General features: G+C 39.2%; 1 protein-coding gene across 1 annotated transcript in view; it reads right to left on the reverse strand.

The window, feature by feature from the left end:
* The window catches only part of MYRIP (myosin VIIA and Rab interacting protein), a 225,131-nt gene that overhangs the window by 144,426 nt on the left and 64,784 nt on the right, over positions 1 to 15,921 (reverse strand).

Consider the following 15,921-nt stretch of genomic DNA (forward strand, 5'->3'; position numbering starts at 1 on the left):
ATCAGTTACCAATCAAATCAGAGTAGGGTAATGAGAAATAAACCCAAATCTTAAAAACATGTTCCCTCCACCCCTCTCTTCTGACCAGGCTCAACTTCACTCACAATTTTCTCTACTTCCTCCCCCCGAGCAGCATGGGGGGACGGGGAATGGGGGTTGTGGTCAGTTCATCACACGTTGTCTCTGCTGCTCCTTCCTCCTCAGGGGAGGACTCCTCACACTCTTCCCTTGCTCCAGCGTGGGGCCCTTCCCATGGGAGACAGTCCACCACAAACTTCTCCAATGTGGGTCCTTTCACAGGCTACAGTTCTTCACAAACTGCTCCAGTGTGGGTCTCTTCCATGGGGTGCAGTCCTTCAGGAGCAAATTGCTCCAGCACCAGCTCCCTGCAGGGTCACAAGTCCTGCCAGCAAACCTGCCCCAGCGTGGGCTCCTCTCTCTCCATGGGTCCACAGGTCCTGCCAGGAGCCTGCTCCAGCGTGGGCTTCCCATGGGGTCACAGCCTCCTTCAGGCACACCCACCTGCTCCGGCGTGGGGTCTTCCCCGAGCTGCAGGTGGATATCTGCTCCACCATGGACCTCCATGGGCTGCAGGGGCACAACCTGCCTCACCATGGTCTTCACCACAGGCTGCAGGGATGTCAGCTCAGGTGCCTGGAGCACCTCCTCCCCCTCCTTCTTCACTGACCTTGGTGTCTGCAGAGTCGCTCCTCTCACATATTCTCACTCCTTTCTCCGGCTGCAGTTGCTGTTGTGCAGCAACATTTCCGCCTTCTTAAATATATCATCACAGAGACGCTACCACTGTTGCTGATGGGCTCGGCCTTGGCCAGCAGCGGGTCTGTTTTGGAGCCGGCTGCCATTGGCTCTATCGGACATAGGGGAAGCTTCTAGCAGCTTTTCACAGAAGCCACCCCTGTAGCCCCCCACTACCAAAACCTGGCCATGCAAACCCATTACAACCTCAAATTTGAGAGATCCAAAAGCATAGATCAAGTAGAGCTTTTTACCCTGTATTGTTAATTGGTAAAACATCAGCTTTTGTCACACCTCATTAAAATGGGTTATATTCAACACACTATATTTTACCCAGAATATTTGCCCTTTTTTTCTACTTAAAAGTACACTACAAAAATCCAAGTAAAAGAAAATGCTGCACTGAAGTAAACAGATTTCTTTAAACTGCCTCTACTGTGCATAGCTGAGAAGTTTCTTCAGAATCTTTTCAAAAGGCTTCAATGACTTCCAACTTCTTCAAAATCCTTAATGATAAAATATTTATTTACAACAGGGTAGAAATCCCCAGATTTATTATTTAATCAGAAGAACATAAAGGGAAGTTTATAGAAGATCAAAGAAATACAGATGCAGTAAGAAAAGCAGTAAGCTATGTAAATTGGATAAACATTTTAAAATATGCATTCTATGCCTGTAACTTTTGTGTGTATCCAATTATAATAACCAAAATCCCAACCAAACCCCTGAAAGCATGCAAGTATTTTATCTATGGAAGTCTTATGAGTTGTTCAGCAGAGCACAAGTGACTCAGATTTTGACTTCCTCGTTTACCCTACTTAAAAAAAAAGTCAATAAAAACAAAATCATGTCATCTAAATTAAATTAGGGCCCCAATCCTCACATCTAAGATTGATGGGGGCTTTGTCCTTCACTGAAATAAGGCCATAATTCAAGCCATTTAGCATAACCCGCAACACTTTGGTCTGAAAGCAGCTGACCTAAGATGAGTGGTGTCAGCACCTACTCGGGTACCTTAGTATTACACAGCACATTAGATATGGCAAGCACAACAGAATCTGCTACTTGGAAGAAACGAAAGAAGGTGAGAGTAATCGCATTTATTTTAATTAGCAAGCTGTGTATTTCTAAGATGTCTCTGGCGTCTCAGTGCCAATTATCCCGGTGAAAGGGATAACCTCTGATAGTTTTAGTTATCTGCTGAGACATGTATTTCAAAGAATGTGACTCCTTGTCTTGCATGATTGAAAACAGACCCTGAGTAAGCTTGTTAGGCTTCCTGTGTAAAACACTGATAACACCTCCATGCCAAGATAACTCAAGGAACCGGTTTCATGGCATTCCAAGGCCAAAAAGATTGATGAGCTAATTAAATGGCCATAAATGGACAAAGGAAGCCCAAAAGTTCAACTAGCGGACAAGTGAAGAAGACTATTGGAGACCACCAGAGGACCCCCGAAAAACACCAAAGAGGGCAATTATGCATGTGGATTGGGCATTTGCATATGATAATGAACTCATGTTTATGTATATGAATTCTTAGAAATCCTATGAATATGTATAACTTGATAGTATAAAATCTCTGAAAGTTTGCCAAATCGTTGCAGCACTCATGGTGGAACGATCCCCAGTGCTGCCCAGTGCTGTAATAAAGAATGCCTGCTTAATAGTAACTTTGTTGCTATTCAGTTTTATTTCGGGAACTTTCTGAAGACTCCGTTTCCTCTTACGGAGAGGTTCGGACTTTGAAGAATAGTATCTGCGAATTTTTGTATCACCGGTGTGTACTATTCTATCAAGCCATTGAAAATGTATTTTTCGGGGTAATTGTATAACTGAGAAGCTAAAGCTATGTAACTTCCCTTTAAGTCAGTGAAAATATTGCCCTCCAGCACTGGGGGATATCTTTCTCCAGCTTGGACACACGTTCATATTAAAACACACTATTTAAGGTTCAACATTTTACTCCAGGATACTCTTCCCACAGCACCAACATTTTACTTGATTAACTGCCTTGTAGTGTCTTTTACTTTCCTTCATTGCCCTGCACGCTTGCACGTCATCAGCTAACAGTATATATGCCACAATACTGCTGAAAGAAACAACTTGCCACTCCAAAACACCCCTACCATTAATTATAACAGTACAAAAGCAAGTGTCCAAACTAAGTTTCATTCTTTGTTTCCGCAACAGGACCAAATCACAGCAAAGCATCAAATCTGCCTTTAGAACCAGATATTTGGCTAAATAACCTTTTACTCCCCTATTACTTTGCATTACAAATCCTTGTGACAGCATAGAGCCTTAACGGGGAGGGGCAGGGGCATCACGTTGAATTCTCACTCAGAAGAATGCTCCTTCCACTAGATCTGATGTGAGGAAAATTTCACAGCGATACATTACTGGTCTCAAAAATATTCCTCTAAAAGATCAAGGGGACACTGTGTCTTCCCAAAGACCGAGGCATGCAGCCTCCTGTTGTCTCTCCCTTCACAAGAACAAGTGGAACTTTATGGGAGAAGCTGCTTTAACTGTTATTTCTGTTATTTCTCCATATTATGGCTACTAGCTATTATTGTTGCCTTTAACTAGTAGATTTTGGTAGTAGATTTTGTTATACTAATGAAATATGGTCCTATGCCTTTAAGTAGTAGAACTTGTTATACTAATGAAATATAGTCCTTGAGTAGCAGTGAAGTAATGCATATTCTGATACACTGATAAAATGTAAGAAGGAAGGGAGGATGGCTAAGCAGCTGGTTGCTGACCTTCAAAGATAAGGGGATGGTAGAACATGGCATGCACAAAATAGGAGAAACTGGGTAAGAGGTAATTCGGGCAGGGGGAGATCGTGACCACTGACCCGATTAAGGACTGAAGCAAGTACCCCCCCCCCCCCCCCCCGCTCCCCCTGCACAAGCGCAGTGAATTAAAAAGACACTGTAGCTTTAAAGACTATGCGAGTAAACTGTTAACCAAGGAAGATGAGCAACCGAAGACAGGTTAATGATTATGTATTAGAAAGGTGTGGAGATTGTATATTCAATGTATAAATAAGGGAATAGAATCTGAACTTGGTGTGCTTCATTTGTGGAATTCTTCCACCTTGCACCCTGTGCAGAATAAAGCTATAGCTCCTTTCAAAACCGTTTTTGGTTTCGGGAGCTTTATTTCCAGGTAACATTATGTCTCTTTCCTCTTTTTCCCCTTGCTGTTTTTCTACCTTCTGCTAATGCAGCAATCCATCCCATAATGGATACAAGCACTGACTACACACACAACTGTTCTCATGTGGGGCTTTGTGCTGGCGCATCCAGAAAAGAAGTCATGGCAACTGCTGCATTTCTGAGAGCATCAATATCGCTTCAGAGATGCACGCCCAGGAATGTTTACTTCCTCTTACATTAGGCCAAACTGTACAGCAACAATTCCCACTTTGTCTCACATTTCCAGCTGTTGCTAGTAGAAAAGGAGCCATAAGGTGTCATTACAGCATTGCCCTCTGGAAATAAATTTCACCATTGCAAAATGCTCATTCACTCAAATATTGCTCAACACATACTGCCTCTGTTACATTTTTCACTCATATGAGGTGTTCTGGTTTCTGGCTGGGATAGAGTTAATTTTCTTCCTAGTAGCAGGCATAGTGCTGTGTTTTGGATTTTGGATGAGAAGAATGCTGATAACACACTGATGTTTTAGTTGTTGCTAAGTACTGCTTATGCTAGTCAAGGACTTTTCAGCTTCCCATGCTCTGCCAGGTGCACAAGAAACTGGGAGGGGGCACAGCCAGAATAGTTGATCCAAACTGACCAAAGGGCTATTCCATACCATATGACGTCATGCTCAGTATAGAAACTGGGGGGGTTGGCCGGGGAGCAGCAATCGCTGCTCAGGAACTGTCTGGGTATTGGTTGGCGGGTGGTGAGCAATTGCATTGTGCATCACTTGCTTTGTATATTATTACTATTATTATTATATTGTTACTATTATCATTACTATTTTACTTTATTTAAATTATTAAACTGTTCTTATCTCAACCCAGGAGTGTTTCTCACTCTCACTCCTCTGATTCTCTCCCCCATCCCACTGGGGCAGGGAGAGTGAGCGAGCGGCTGCATGGTGCTTAGTTGCTGGCTGGGGTTAAACAACAAGAATGAATTTTAAACCTGATTTCTAAGAATTATCCCACATTTCACATCATTAAGTAGCAGCAAGATTGTGGCTTGCTTTTTTTTTTTTTTTGAGAACAGAAATTAATTTTGGACTCCACAAAATTGTTGGGTTTTTTTTTAATTTCCAATTATCTTTTCCAGCAAAATTCCCATTATTATTCTCATAATTAAAAATCATCTGCCCTCCTTAAGGCTTTCCATCAGTCTGCTGAGTGTGAGTGCATTGCTTTTTATGGACTCCAGAGCACCTGGTATTGTTAATTGCCTGCCAGAGACCAAAGAATTCATCATCATATTGCAAAGGTGTCAGATCCCCCAGCATAGTAATTTACTGTATATATTAAAAAAAAAATAATCAATATGCTCCTGCAATAAACCACACCTTTTCCATGCCAGCCCAAACCCATTCTTCTAAAGCAGGTGACATATAGACTACTTACTGTACATTGTGCTCTTGCTGCTGTTATTCAGTAATGTTATCATTTTCTCCCTTCCTCTGGTTGTCTAAATCTCTCTCAGAATTAGGATTTTCATGTGTATTGAGCTTGAGAGACTTTTAAACTACTTAAACCTCAATTTTTCTAACTTACTTTTAGTGGACTGTTTAAACAACAGCTAACAATTTATCTCAACAACTTCTTCATTTAGCCTTCACTTAAAAACCCAATCTCAGAATTAAATTTCACCCATCTTATTCTTTTGAAATACACATGATCAAAACCTGCTGTCAGCATTACAATAGTTTGTGAAGGTTGCATCCCAGGCTGTCTGTAACAGACTTTGAAGCTTACACATACCTTCATTCTCCCTCACTCTGATCAGGGTACCCTGCCCTGCCTATTCTTTGTATTGCTGCTTTTTTTTTTTTTTCATTTTGGTTTTTTTTTTTTCCTTTTTTTTCTTCCATATTTCCATTGAGTGACTAACAGCAGTGAAGTGATGGACTTCAGCCTTGGAAAGTAAACTCCAAAATGCACTATGGTCCATGTAGCACTTGGGTTATATATCTGACCAGATAAGCAGGAGTTACTGGAACAAAAAAGGTTTATTTGTAACTTCCTTCCCTGCTCCTGTCTATGGAAATAGTCATCATCTTTAAAGAGTGAAAGTTGCTATTGTATGGAGGATTTGTAACACAGAATTTTGTTGCTTGTCTTTTTGTTCGAAAATCCTGTTAAATCTGAACCTCAGGATTATTTGGAAAATGAATTCCCTAGCCTAACCATGCAAAAATAATTGGATTTGTTTAGTGTAAATTTGATGATGGTACATGTGGTATCAAAAGGAACTGCAAGAGCACTTAAGCCTATGCCACATAGTATCTTCTGTACTTTCACTGTGTCCTCTCTTGTCTCTCCTGTAAGGCAAAGTCTTTCACTCTCATGTTTCTTTTAACAAGAAAGCTGCTAATGAAAGCTCTCATAATTACCTATTAGCTCCTTTTCTGATCAGAAACAATGACTATTTTAGGCAAGAAGGAAACTTCAATTTGCACAGTGGAATTACGAGACCATCGGCATTATCTTCCATCACAGTTCTGGCATCCTCCAGTACTTACTTTGCACAGGTACAATTTTTACTGAGGCATCTTCCCACCTATTTCCCATGAGTTTTCAAACTCAATACAGCGGACCTGGCTAGGTTCCTCTATCCAGGTGGCATTGCCCAGCATTTGTGAAAGGCACAAAAAGAAGAAAAAAGAAAAAAAATAATTCCAATCCACTCAGAGCTTGAAATAAAACCTTTACCTGTATCCTTGCAGACGCCTTTGACTTCACCTAATCTAAATCCTTCTGTTCCTTCTGAACATCTTGCCATTCATTTCCAAATAATCGTTTAATAAGCTAAAGAAATCCTTTAATATGAAGCCCCACATGCCTCTAGCCAAAGCTGAAAATTCACCGTTTGTTCCTATTCCTTAATTTCAGCTGCAGTTTCTAATCTATAACAACTCTTTATTTTTAACCTCCTGATAACATCATGACATTTTCTTCATTTTTTTAATGGGATTTTTTTCAGAAGCTTTTGGAAATCAAAAGAAATTAATCCTACGGAGTTAGGCAGAGCAAATAGCAAAATGAGTCAAGACTAGAAACTTACTCTGGCACTTGGAGTTTGATATAAATGATAAATGTTATGCTTATTGTTTTTTAAAATATTTTAACAAACACTAATGGATTTATTGAAGTTGCAACACAATTTTGCATTTCGTTAATAATACAATCCTCCAGAGCACTGGTTTTGTTCTTTCTTCATTTGCTAAATGATGACAACATTTACCCAACTCCTTTGTAAGACACCATCACACATACAAGTGAAAAGCTCTATGAGATATATGTAATTGATGCCTTTTAATTTTTTTCTTTGTTGCTAGAGATAATGGCATTACAAATTTGAAAATGTACTTTAATTTAAATGTAAGGTGATTCCAAATGTATTATAATTTCTTATTTTATTAATGGCTAACATAACAAATAGCTAAAAACATTTTTATTACATTAGCAAAACAACAGCATTCAAATACACTTCAAAACAACAAAAATATACACAAAACACTGCAGCTTGTAGAAAATCAGCTGAATTCCATAACACAAAGTGTTTTGCTGGAAATGACGATGAGATTATCTTCTGAACCATGAACAGCCTTGTCACATGTTCTTTTGTTCAAATTATTCAGACATGCCTAAAAATTTTATCTCCCTCAAAAATCAAAGATAAACTTTTCCTGTGCACATTTAAACTTCTATAGGAGAAAATGTTGCCATTGAAACTATTTTTAAAACTTACTTTACTGAAGCTTCATTTTGTGGCTCTGTGTAGCCCTAAATAAAAAATTTGCTGCTTATATAAACTATTTGTGATTTTTCATGAACCCTTTCAACCTTCAGTAAGCAAAACCAGCTATCAACATTTGAATAAAGAAGCAGGATAAAAATGCTTTAATAGTCTTCAGGAATGGCTGAAATTACCTTCCCAAATGTAACAACATGAACCATAAACTGGGCCCAAATTTTTCAGGCCGGTGCACAGTAAGAAGAATTGTATATCTTTGCAAAACCTTGCTGAAGTCAGTAAAAGGCTCCAGCTGGATCCAAAAGTCCTTCAGGTGAGGCTGAGCCTGAGACACAAAGGCTCATACTAAAATGCAACACTGCTTAATTGTACGCTGATTTCACTAACACATTTTCTATGATGGATTGCATTCTCCCTACCAAAACATTTGCATAGACCTTAAGGCTGGCAGGTATGTTTGTTGCTTTTCTGAAAATTAAGAAAACAAAAAATTATTTCTTCTTAGAATAGCTCAGTGGTTAGAAGCTATAGGAAAGCTCATGACTTCATAGGTAGAAGGGGAAAAAAAAATTAAGCAATAAGAGATACGAGTTGGTTTCTAAGTTGTAATTGAGTGGTGTTACCATTGATCCTGGAGCTAAAGCCTAGAGAGGGGAGCAGCAAGAGGGATGGGGAAAGGAGGTATTTAATGAGAGCAAGAGTTTGTGAAGTTACCTGTTTTGGTAACACAGACTGCATGCCCTAAAAGCCTTGGTGTAACAGCCAAGTCTGTTTAGCACTGGTAAAGAGGTGTAAGTAAAGGTGTGGCAACTGAATTGTATTAATTACCAAGGTAAGACATGATGGTAAGAGCTTTTCCAAGCGGCAGAAACCAGAATAGTTTCATTAGCTTCATGTTTAATTAGATGTCAAAATGATGGAGAGGGAGAAAAATCATTTGCATGGTTAAATGGAGGTTAAAATAATCAACCAGTCTTTGCCTAACCATGAGCTGATGGGACATTAGCACTATTAGGCATGAGTTAGTGGTTATGAATGCAGCATAGAAACAGTGGAATAATACGAAGGCAGGGCTTATTGCTGCACCTTGCTTACCGCACTATGTTTGCTAAACTGCAATGTAAAAATCATGAAATTCCTCTGTGTGGCAGAATTCACACAACTATACCAAACAGGTCAAATGACTTACAGGTATTTCTGAAAAAGACAGTTCAAACCAAACACCTGTAGCTCAGCTAGCTTAATTCACACTGCTGAATGAGTATTCTCGATACAGTGTTTGGAAAATTTCTGACTGATGTCACTGATCCATCTCTGCTTCAGCTCAGGACACTTCCAAGCATTTGGTCCAAACAGGTGTGCCTGTTGTCTTTCCCTGCTTGGCAGTTTTCAGACACTGTGTAAAGAGGGCAGCATCTTCACTCCCGGCCACACAGAACCCTCTTTACGGCTGGCATGCTGCTTTGCCGCCTTGTCACTAAGGATCAGAAGTTTCTGTGCAACTTTTCTCAGACTTGATCATTTCATTATTTATTCTTTTTCCAGAGTAGTAAAGCCACGTTTTTTAAAGGAAATCCACTAATAACCTCATACTAAGGAAAGTGATAATTTATTCCTATTTTTCTCCTTGCCCCATTTCTTAAAAATCAGTAATTAATCCACAAAATACATTCCCTTTTATTGCTCAACAGCTTCACTTCCTCAAGAGCCTCCATTGAGTGAACTCATTGAAAACCTTTTAAATCCAAGTGTAGTACTGCAACTTGCTCACCCTAATTCACATGCTTCTTGGCTCCTTGAAGGCCCTCTGCTCGATTTGCAAGGAGTGACTTTGCTCTCCAAAATCATGTTGATTCCTCCCCAGTATTCATGGTGTGAGTATGACTGGTTTCTTTATCAACTTTGTCATTTATTCAGTATAGAAGTCAGCCTTCCTGGTGTGCAGTTTCCCTGTTCCTGCATCCCCTTTTAGACATCAGCATCACATATCAAATCTGTCCATTTTCCTGATACCAGGAACCTGTGAGCATTGCCATCTGGTCCTGGAGACTAATTTCTCTTCTTTTTACTGATTTAGTCTAAAACTTACTCTTGACACTTCCAATTAAGGCAGCCCTCACACAGTGAGAGACTGATGTGAAAACTCCCCTAAACTGTTCCCAAAAAAAAGACAATGCAAAAAAATGTATTTTGCAGTCATTAATTGACTTTATCTTCCTGGAGTGCTCCTTTTCCATCCTCCTCTTTAGATAGCACATTTGGTCAAAGACTCTCCAGAAAGCTTCCTCCTCCTGATACCTCTGCACAAAATTTTGTTGTTTTCTTTTTTTTTTTTTTTTAGTTACTCTTCCTCCATCTGAGAGCTTCAGCTGTCCTAATTCACTGGCAAGTTCTGTCACCCATGTTACAGAAAACCAAAGGAAGTGATCAAATTGATCTGCTAGGCATTCCACAGGGAAACTTCACTTTCATTTCAAATCCTAGTAATAGCCTACTTTCTCTCCTTCCCTACACATTTTGATGACCAAAAAAACAGTTAACACTAACAGCATCCTTATTGCCATCTGAATTGATACAAATGGGATAGTTTATACCTCCAAAGCATCGTTTCAGCTTTTCTGCAAATTCAGCGAACATGACTGAATTGGTTTGGTTCTAACAATTTTTTCCAAGGCTTTCTCCATAAAGCAGCTCAATTTGTTTTCCTTGTAAAAGTATAAACTACTGAAGCTGTGGCCAAATGTTTTGTTCAGATTTTCAAAATCAAAGGCGATATGCCTGCAGGAAATTCTTCTTCTATGAAAATAATCACATTCCAATAAAACACCAAAAGTATTTCAGAAATAAGTAATCTACTATCACTGACTTGCAGAAGGGCACCACCACCTACCTACACAGGAGGTTTCAAATCACTGGAATAAAATATGACCTTATATTCATGCAACATCCTGAAGTCTTCCAGAGCTGATGATAAGATGAATAACAGCAATAATGAATGATGTGCTGCTATTTTTTCATTACTGAGTAATTCACCTTAGAAGTCATTAGGCAATTTCAGATTGTTTAAAATGAGATGCTGAGCTGCTGCTGCTATTTTTTTTTTTAAGCTTCAGATTCCTGACTTCAGCCTGTAGTTATGCAATACTGTAAAAGCAGATCCCTCTGGTTTCCAAGAATAGTTTTACTGAGTATACAATTAACTAAGAAAGAACCCAGGGGTTCTGCAAATGACATACTGCTGTTTATTGTTTATTATTTCTCCCGTAAACCTGATTATTTCACCAATAAACCTTATTAACTGAGGTACCGTACAACACCAAGAAAATAAAGACTGCAAGTAATACTTTGCTTGTGCACTGTAATGTTCTGCTACATTACCTGCTGCAGAAAATTAAATTATATGCTTACTTTATGAATCTTCTCACCTGCCAACACTGGAAAGAAGGCTGTTGTATTGAAGAAGTTCATTTATATCAGAGGTTATCATTAAGCACAGATTGGCAAAAGATACTGCAGTTACCATTTTATTGGCTTTCATTAGCAAAAGAAAAGAGCAAGAAAATATATTACTACTAAGTATTCTATGACTTAATTCAGTAACATTTACTCTGCTTTTTGAGCTTGCAAGTAGGCAACATAAACATTTAATTTAATCTAATTGTCAAAGTAGTCAATGTAAATTCAGTTACAGTATCAGTTTCCATTAAGCCAATCCGTTACATTTTGGACAGATTTACTGTAATGCTATAGGAGATTTCACCACCAGAAGGGATTGAGAAAGCTCTCCTAGAAAACCTCCAACGGCCCTACAGTGCACACAGCAGCTCAAACAGGGAAGAAGCCGGGAGCCTTTTTCAAGCGATGCTAGTTCTCAGAGAAAACCCTCAGACCACCTTGGATCTACCTGATCTTCATTCAGACAAAAAACTGAAAAGCAAGGTTAAAATACAAACAGGTCTATCCTTCCTGAGCCTAAGCTCCTCCATCTCATGCCAATCAAAGTGAGCCCCCGTATGCCAAGGAACACTTGGCAAGCAAGCCTACAGGTAGTTTTGTTGTTACTTGGATCTCTATTTGTTCTGTGCAGGAATTATCAACTTCCATCACTTTTGCAAAACAGAGGTACTGAGAAGAATGATGGTTTCCATATCTTCCTCAAAAGGACTCTGTTTAAAAATTCACTTATAATGGTAAAGCAAACAAAAAAGGTAAATTAACCACCCTAGCACTGTGATAGAACCAATATAAAATTCTTCTATGATAACAAAATGTATCATATCAGAAATCTAGATGTTTTAATTGTGAACGACTGTGTAATCTTACAAAAAGAAGGCAGAAAACTAGAAGAGTCACATGCAGCACAGCAGGGCAGAACTGCTCCATTTGATCAGTATGGAAAATTACATGAATGCCAGAATAAAGACTGGCCAAATAAAGCATCATCCAAGAAGTTGTAAGTTTTGTGGTGGTTTTTTTTGTTTGTTTTGGTTTGGGGTTTTTTTGTTTGTTTTTTTTTTTTACGAAACCAGTTTACTCACATCTTCTTTCTAAACTGATAGATCTTTAAGGAATTAGCATCTGAGGAATGCTAGGATATGGCACTCCATCAGTGCAAATGGAAACTATTTCTCAACCACATTTTTGAATTTTTCATTTTTAAAAGATCAGGTTTCAAGTGTGTAATAAACAGCTCCACCTACTGTCCCAGAAGCAAGGAAAACATTTCCCAAATCTTCATTTCCAGGCTGCAGCAAGTACAATAGATCTCTTACAACCCCCTTCCACCCTGTCCCTTTGTAATGACGGGCTTATGTCTGAAAAAAACCTTAGTATCAAAGCAAAAACAAGAATAGAATCAGTCACGTAATATCTCACTCTGAAGTTCTTCAGATCTCGTTTAGGCAGCTGAAGGTCCATCCCAGTCAGAAAAAGCATAAGAAAACCACTGAGATGCAGACCCTCCCACTCAGCTCCTAACACAAGAGAAGGGCAAGATGCTCCCCAGCAGGTCCTGGTTTCTTGATGTCTTGCACGAATAGCTGCTGTGTCACTGCCAGTGTCTGTCTCCCAGTGAGAAAAACACATCTGACTGAAAAACACTAAAGCACTACGTAGGCCAAATCAAAGCTTGACACAATCTGTTGTAGATTTTTTTCTGAATTTTGAACATGCAAGCTTCTTGAGTGCAAGAGAGAGTATATCCAGAACCAGGAAAAGACAGCCAGCTTGAGCTCAGATCTTCTGCATGACATGTGCAGCAATGCTGTACCAAGCCCTCCCAAATCAAGAGGCAAAATTTAATTGATCAGTTCCTACGGTCTTACAGTGGCTCAGCTGTTTTGATGCACTGGTTGGACTTCTATCACACCAGCTTTTCTGAGTGAAACTCTCCTTTTAAATATATCAGTTATAAATGGAGAATTAAAGGCTGTACTCCATTTCCTCTCAAGCATCAGAAAAATATTCAAGTGCTACAGTGATGTGGTACTCAAAAACACAACTTGTGATCTTTGAGACTGTGCCCCAAACTATGGTTTGTAATTCACAAGATTCTTCAAAGGATCTCCAAGTAGGGAAAAATAAGTTTATTTAACTCAATGTTTTAAAAACAGAAAGTTTCCTATTTTAGAGTAACCAGTAACTTAATATATACAAAATTAACCCAGATACTACTTAGATGCTCTACAGGACAGACAGATTTCTTATAGTCCAAACGAAACAAGTATAGACCACCCATAACTCCTACTCTAATCAGCGGGCTGTAAGCACCTTTGAAAAAACAGAGCTACTAACAGGCTCGTGAAAAAAAGCAAAGCATAACTTGCTTCCCAAATAGCTGGCCGGACATCATGAGACTGCTCTATTGCAGTGCCCTGGCAGCGTTCATCACCAGCTATCACCCAAAGGTAGGATAATGCCACTAGATTTATAACTACTACCAGCTGTTTGAACTTAATGTGGTTTAAGATGGCAAAAATACCCTTCATGCAGAAAAAAAAAAAATATTCAGGACGTTTTTATGGAGTTTTTGTTTGTTTTGTTTTTAAATCCCATAAGACTATGATGATTTAAATAAATTACACTGAAGTTAATTTTGCTGAGAGTAACTTTTACCCACATGACAGCCAACTGGCACGACAAGTCTTATCAAGTGATCATCATGCACCTACTAAAGGGAAGAGTTGTGCTGGGAATCTGAGAGTAACCCAGCTTAATTTGCTTTCACCAGGTGACACTGAAATAATGATGTTTCAGGAGAGAGGTGTGCAGAGCACACACAGGGGTGTGCAGAGTCACAGTAGCAGCATACGGCTTGCTTTCAAATGGTCCTGCTGCCTTCCCCCAAAGCCTCGGGTTGGATCATCAGTCACACTACTTTACTCTGATTTTCAGTGCTTCTATAAATGTCATCTGCCAAATTTGAAGTCATCAAATGCAAGGCTTACAGCCCAGAAAGCAAACCTGCAATGAATCTGCCAAGATCCTTATCCTAACAATCTTTCTCTGTCTCACTCTGACTAGAGTCTGCTTTAGCTCCTAAATTTAGGATCTGTCACTGTTATCAAGTAGATGGCACTACAAGCTTTGGCTGAGTAACACTGGGGTGCACACTTGGTAATTCCAATAGCAGCACAGCTAAGAAGGATGCATAAACTAATACAACACAACCTAATTCCTTTAGGAAAAAGCAGCAACACCTTACCCTTTGCAAGGGAAGCTAGGCAGCTGGGTAAGTGCAGTTACTGGCAGCACACTGTTGCCAAAACTTTCAAAAACAGAAGCCGCAAGTTTAAGACTGTAATTTTTCATAAATGTACACCTATTCAATAAATACAAAAAGTTTTGCCATGAGGAGGAATTTTTATTAAATACCTGGTATAACATCTTTGTCCTTAATTATCAGGATAGCACATGGGAACGTGTCCATTCCAAGGAAGTTAACGACTTTTCCCCTTTCCCAGCAGTGAAATCACAGCTGGCTGAAGCCTGGCTTCACCTCAGGCAGCCACAAGGACTGTCCTACCTTAAGTTATGCCTTGCCAGGACAGCACTCCCCTTGCCTGCTATTATCATAGAATTGTTTAGGTTTGAAAAGACTTTGAAGATCACCAAGTCCAACCGCTAACCTAACACTGCCAAGTCCACCACTACAGCATGTCCCCAAGCACCACATCTACAGGTCTTTTAAATACCTCCAGAGATGGGGACTCAGCCACTTCCCTGGGCAGCCTGTTCCAATGCTTGACAACCCTTTCAGGGAAGACATTTTTCCTAAGATGCAGCAAATTGAGCACTGAAAAATAATTAATTTAACAACTCATCTTTAAGGAAGCAGAACAGGATTCAGACATTTGCTATTTGGACTGAGACTTTTACAGAGGAGATCTCCAAGTCACTGCACATGTGATCAAGTTTCCTTAATGTGTGCCATGAATCTATAAACTTATTGCCTCTGCTACAGCAGAGTAAGCAAATGGACTGTCCTCCTTTAGGAAAGTACAGTCAGAAAACACTCAAGACCCATGAGCACACTGTATGAGTGTCCAGCAAGAAAGTTCACACATCCTGTCTCTTACAGTCCTTTGAACCCTGTGATAAATGCAATCCCAGGCAAAGCTTTAGCACCACTGTAATAAAAGCATCCATTGCAATTACAACTAGTGCTAGTAATCTTATGCTTTGCATGCCTCTCTGAATACATTGGGTCAATCCTCATTTTGTTCTTTCTTATGGGTAACTAGGTAAATCCTGTATTTCTCTAGATAGATAAAATGCAAAATACTTTAAAATCCTGGCAAACACTAAGTGTCTAAAAGTCAGTGAAACCTATGGACTGACTCACACAACATACAAAAAAAATTTAATGTATTATTTCCTCTATTTTTTGTCATGTCCTCTTTTGCTCAGTACAATAAAGCAACTCAGTAAAGGTGCATTAATGCTGAATTCAGGTTGGTGTTCTATGAGAGATTTTAATATAATTTTATCAGAAACAACAAACTATCATATTCTGAAACAGGTTTAGAATTTACATCTACTATAGACTTTTATTCTCATATATTGTAACATGATTAACTGCATAATTCTAACATTCTCAAAACATGTAACAATATATCATAAGACAAAAAAATGTGGGGGAATAGAGAATACATACACAGCACCAAGAACAATGTGCATAAAATAACTTGGTTCGTTA

Source organism: Pelecanus crispus, chromosome 2 (genome assembly GCF_030463565.1).
Source record: "Pelecanus crispus isolate bPelCri1 chromosome 2, bPelCri1.pri, whole genome shotgun sequence".
NCBI lineage: Eukaryota > Metazoa > Chordata > Aves > Pelecaniformes > Pelecanidae > Pelecanus > Pelecanus crispus.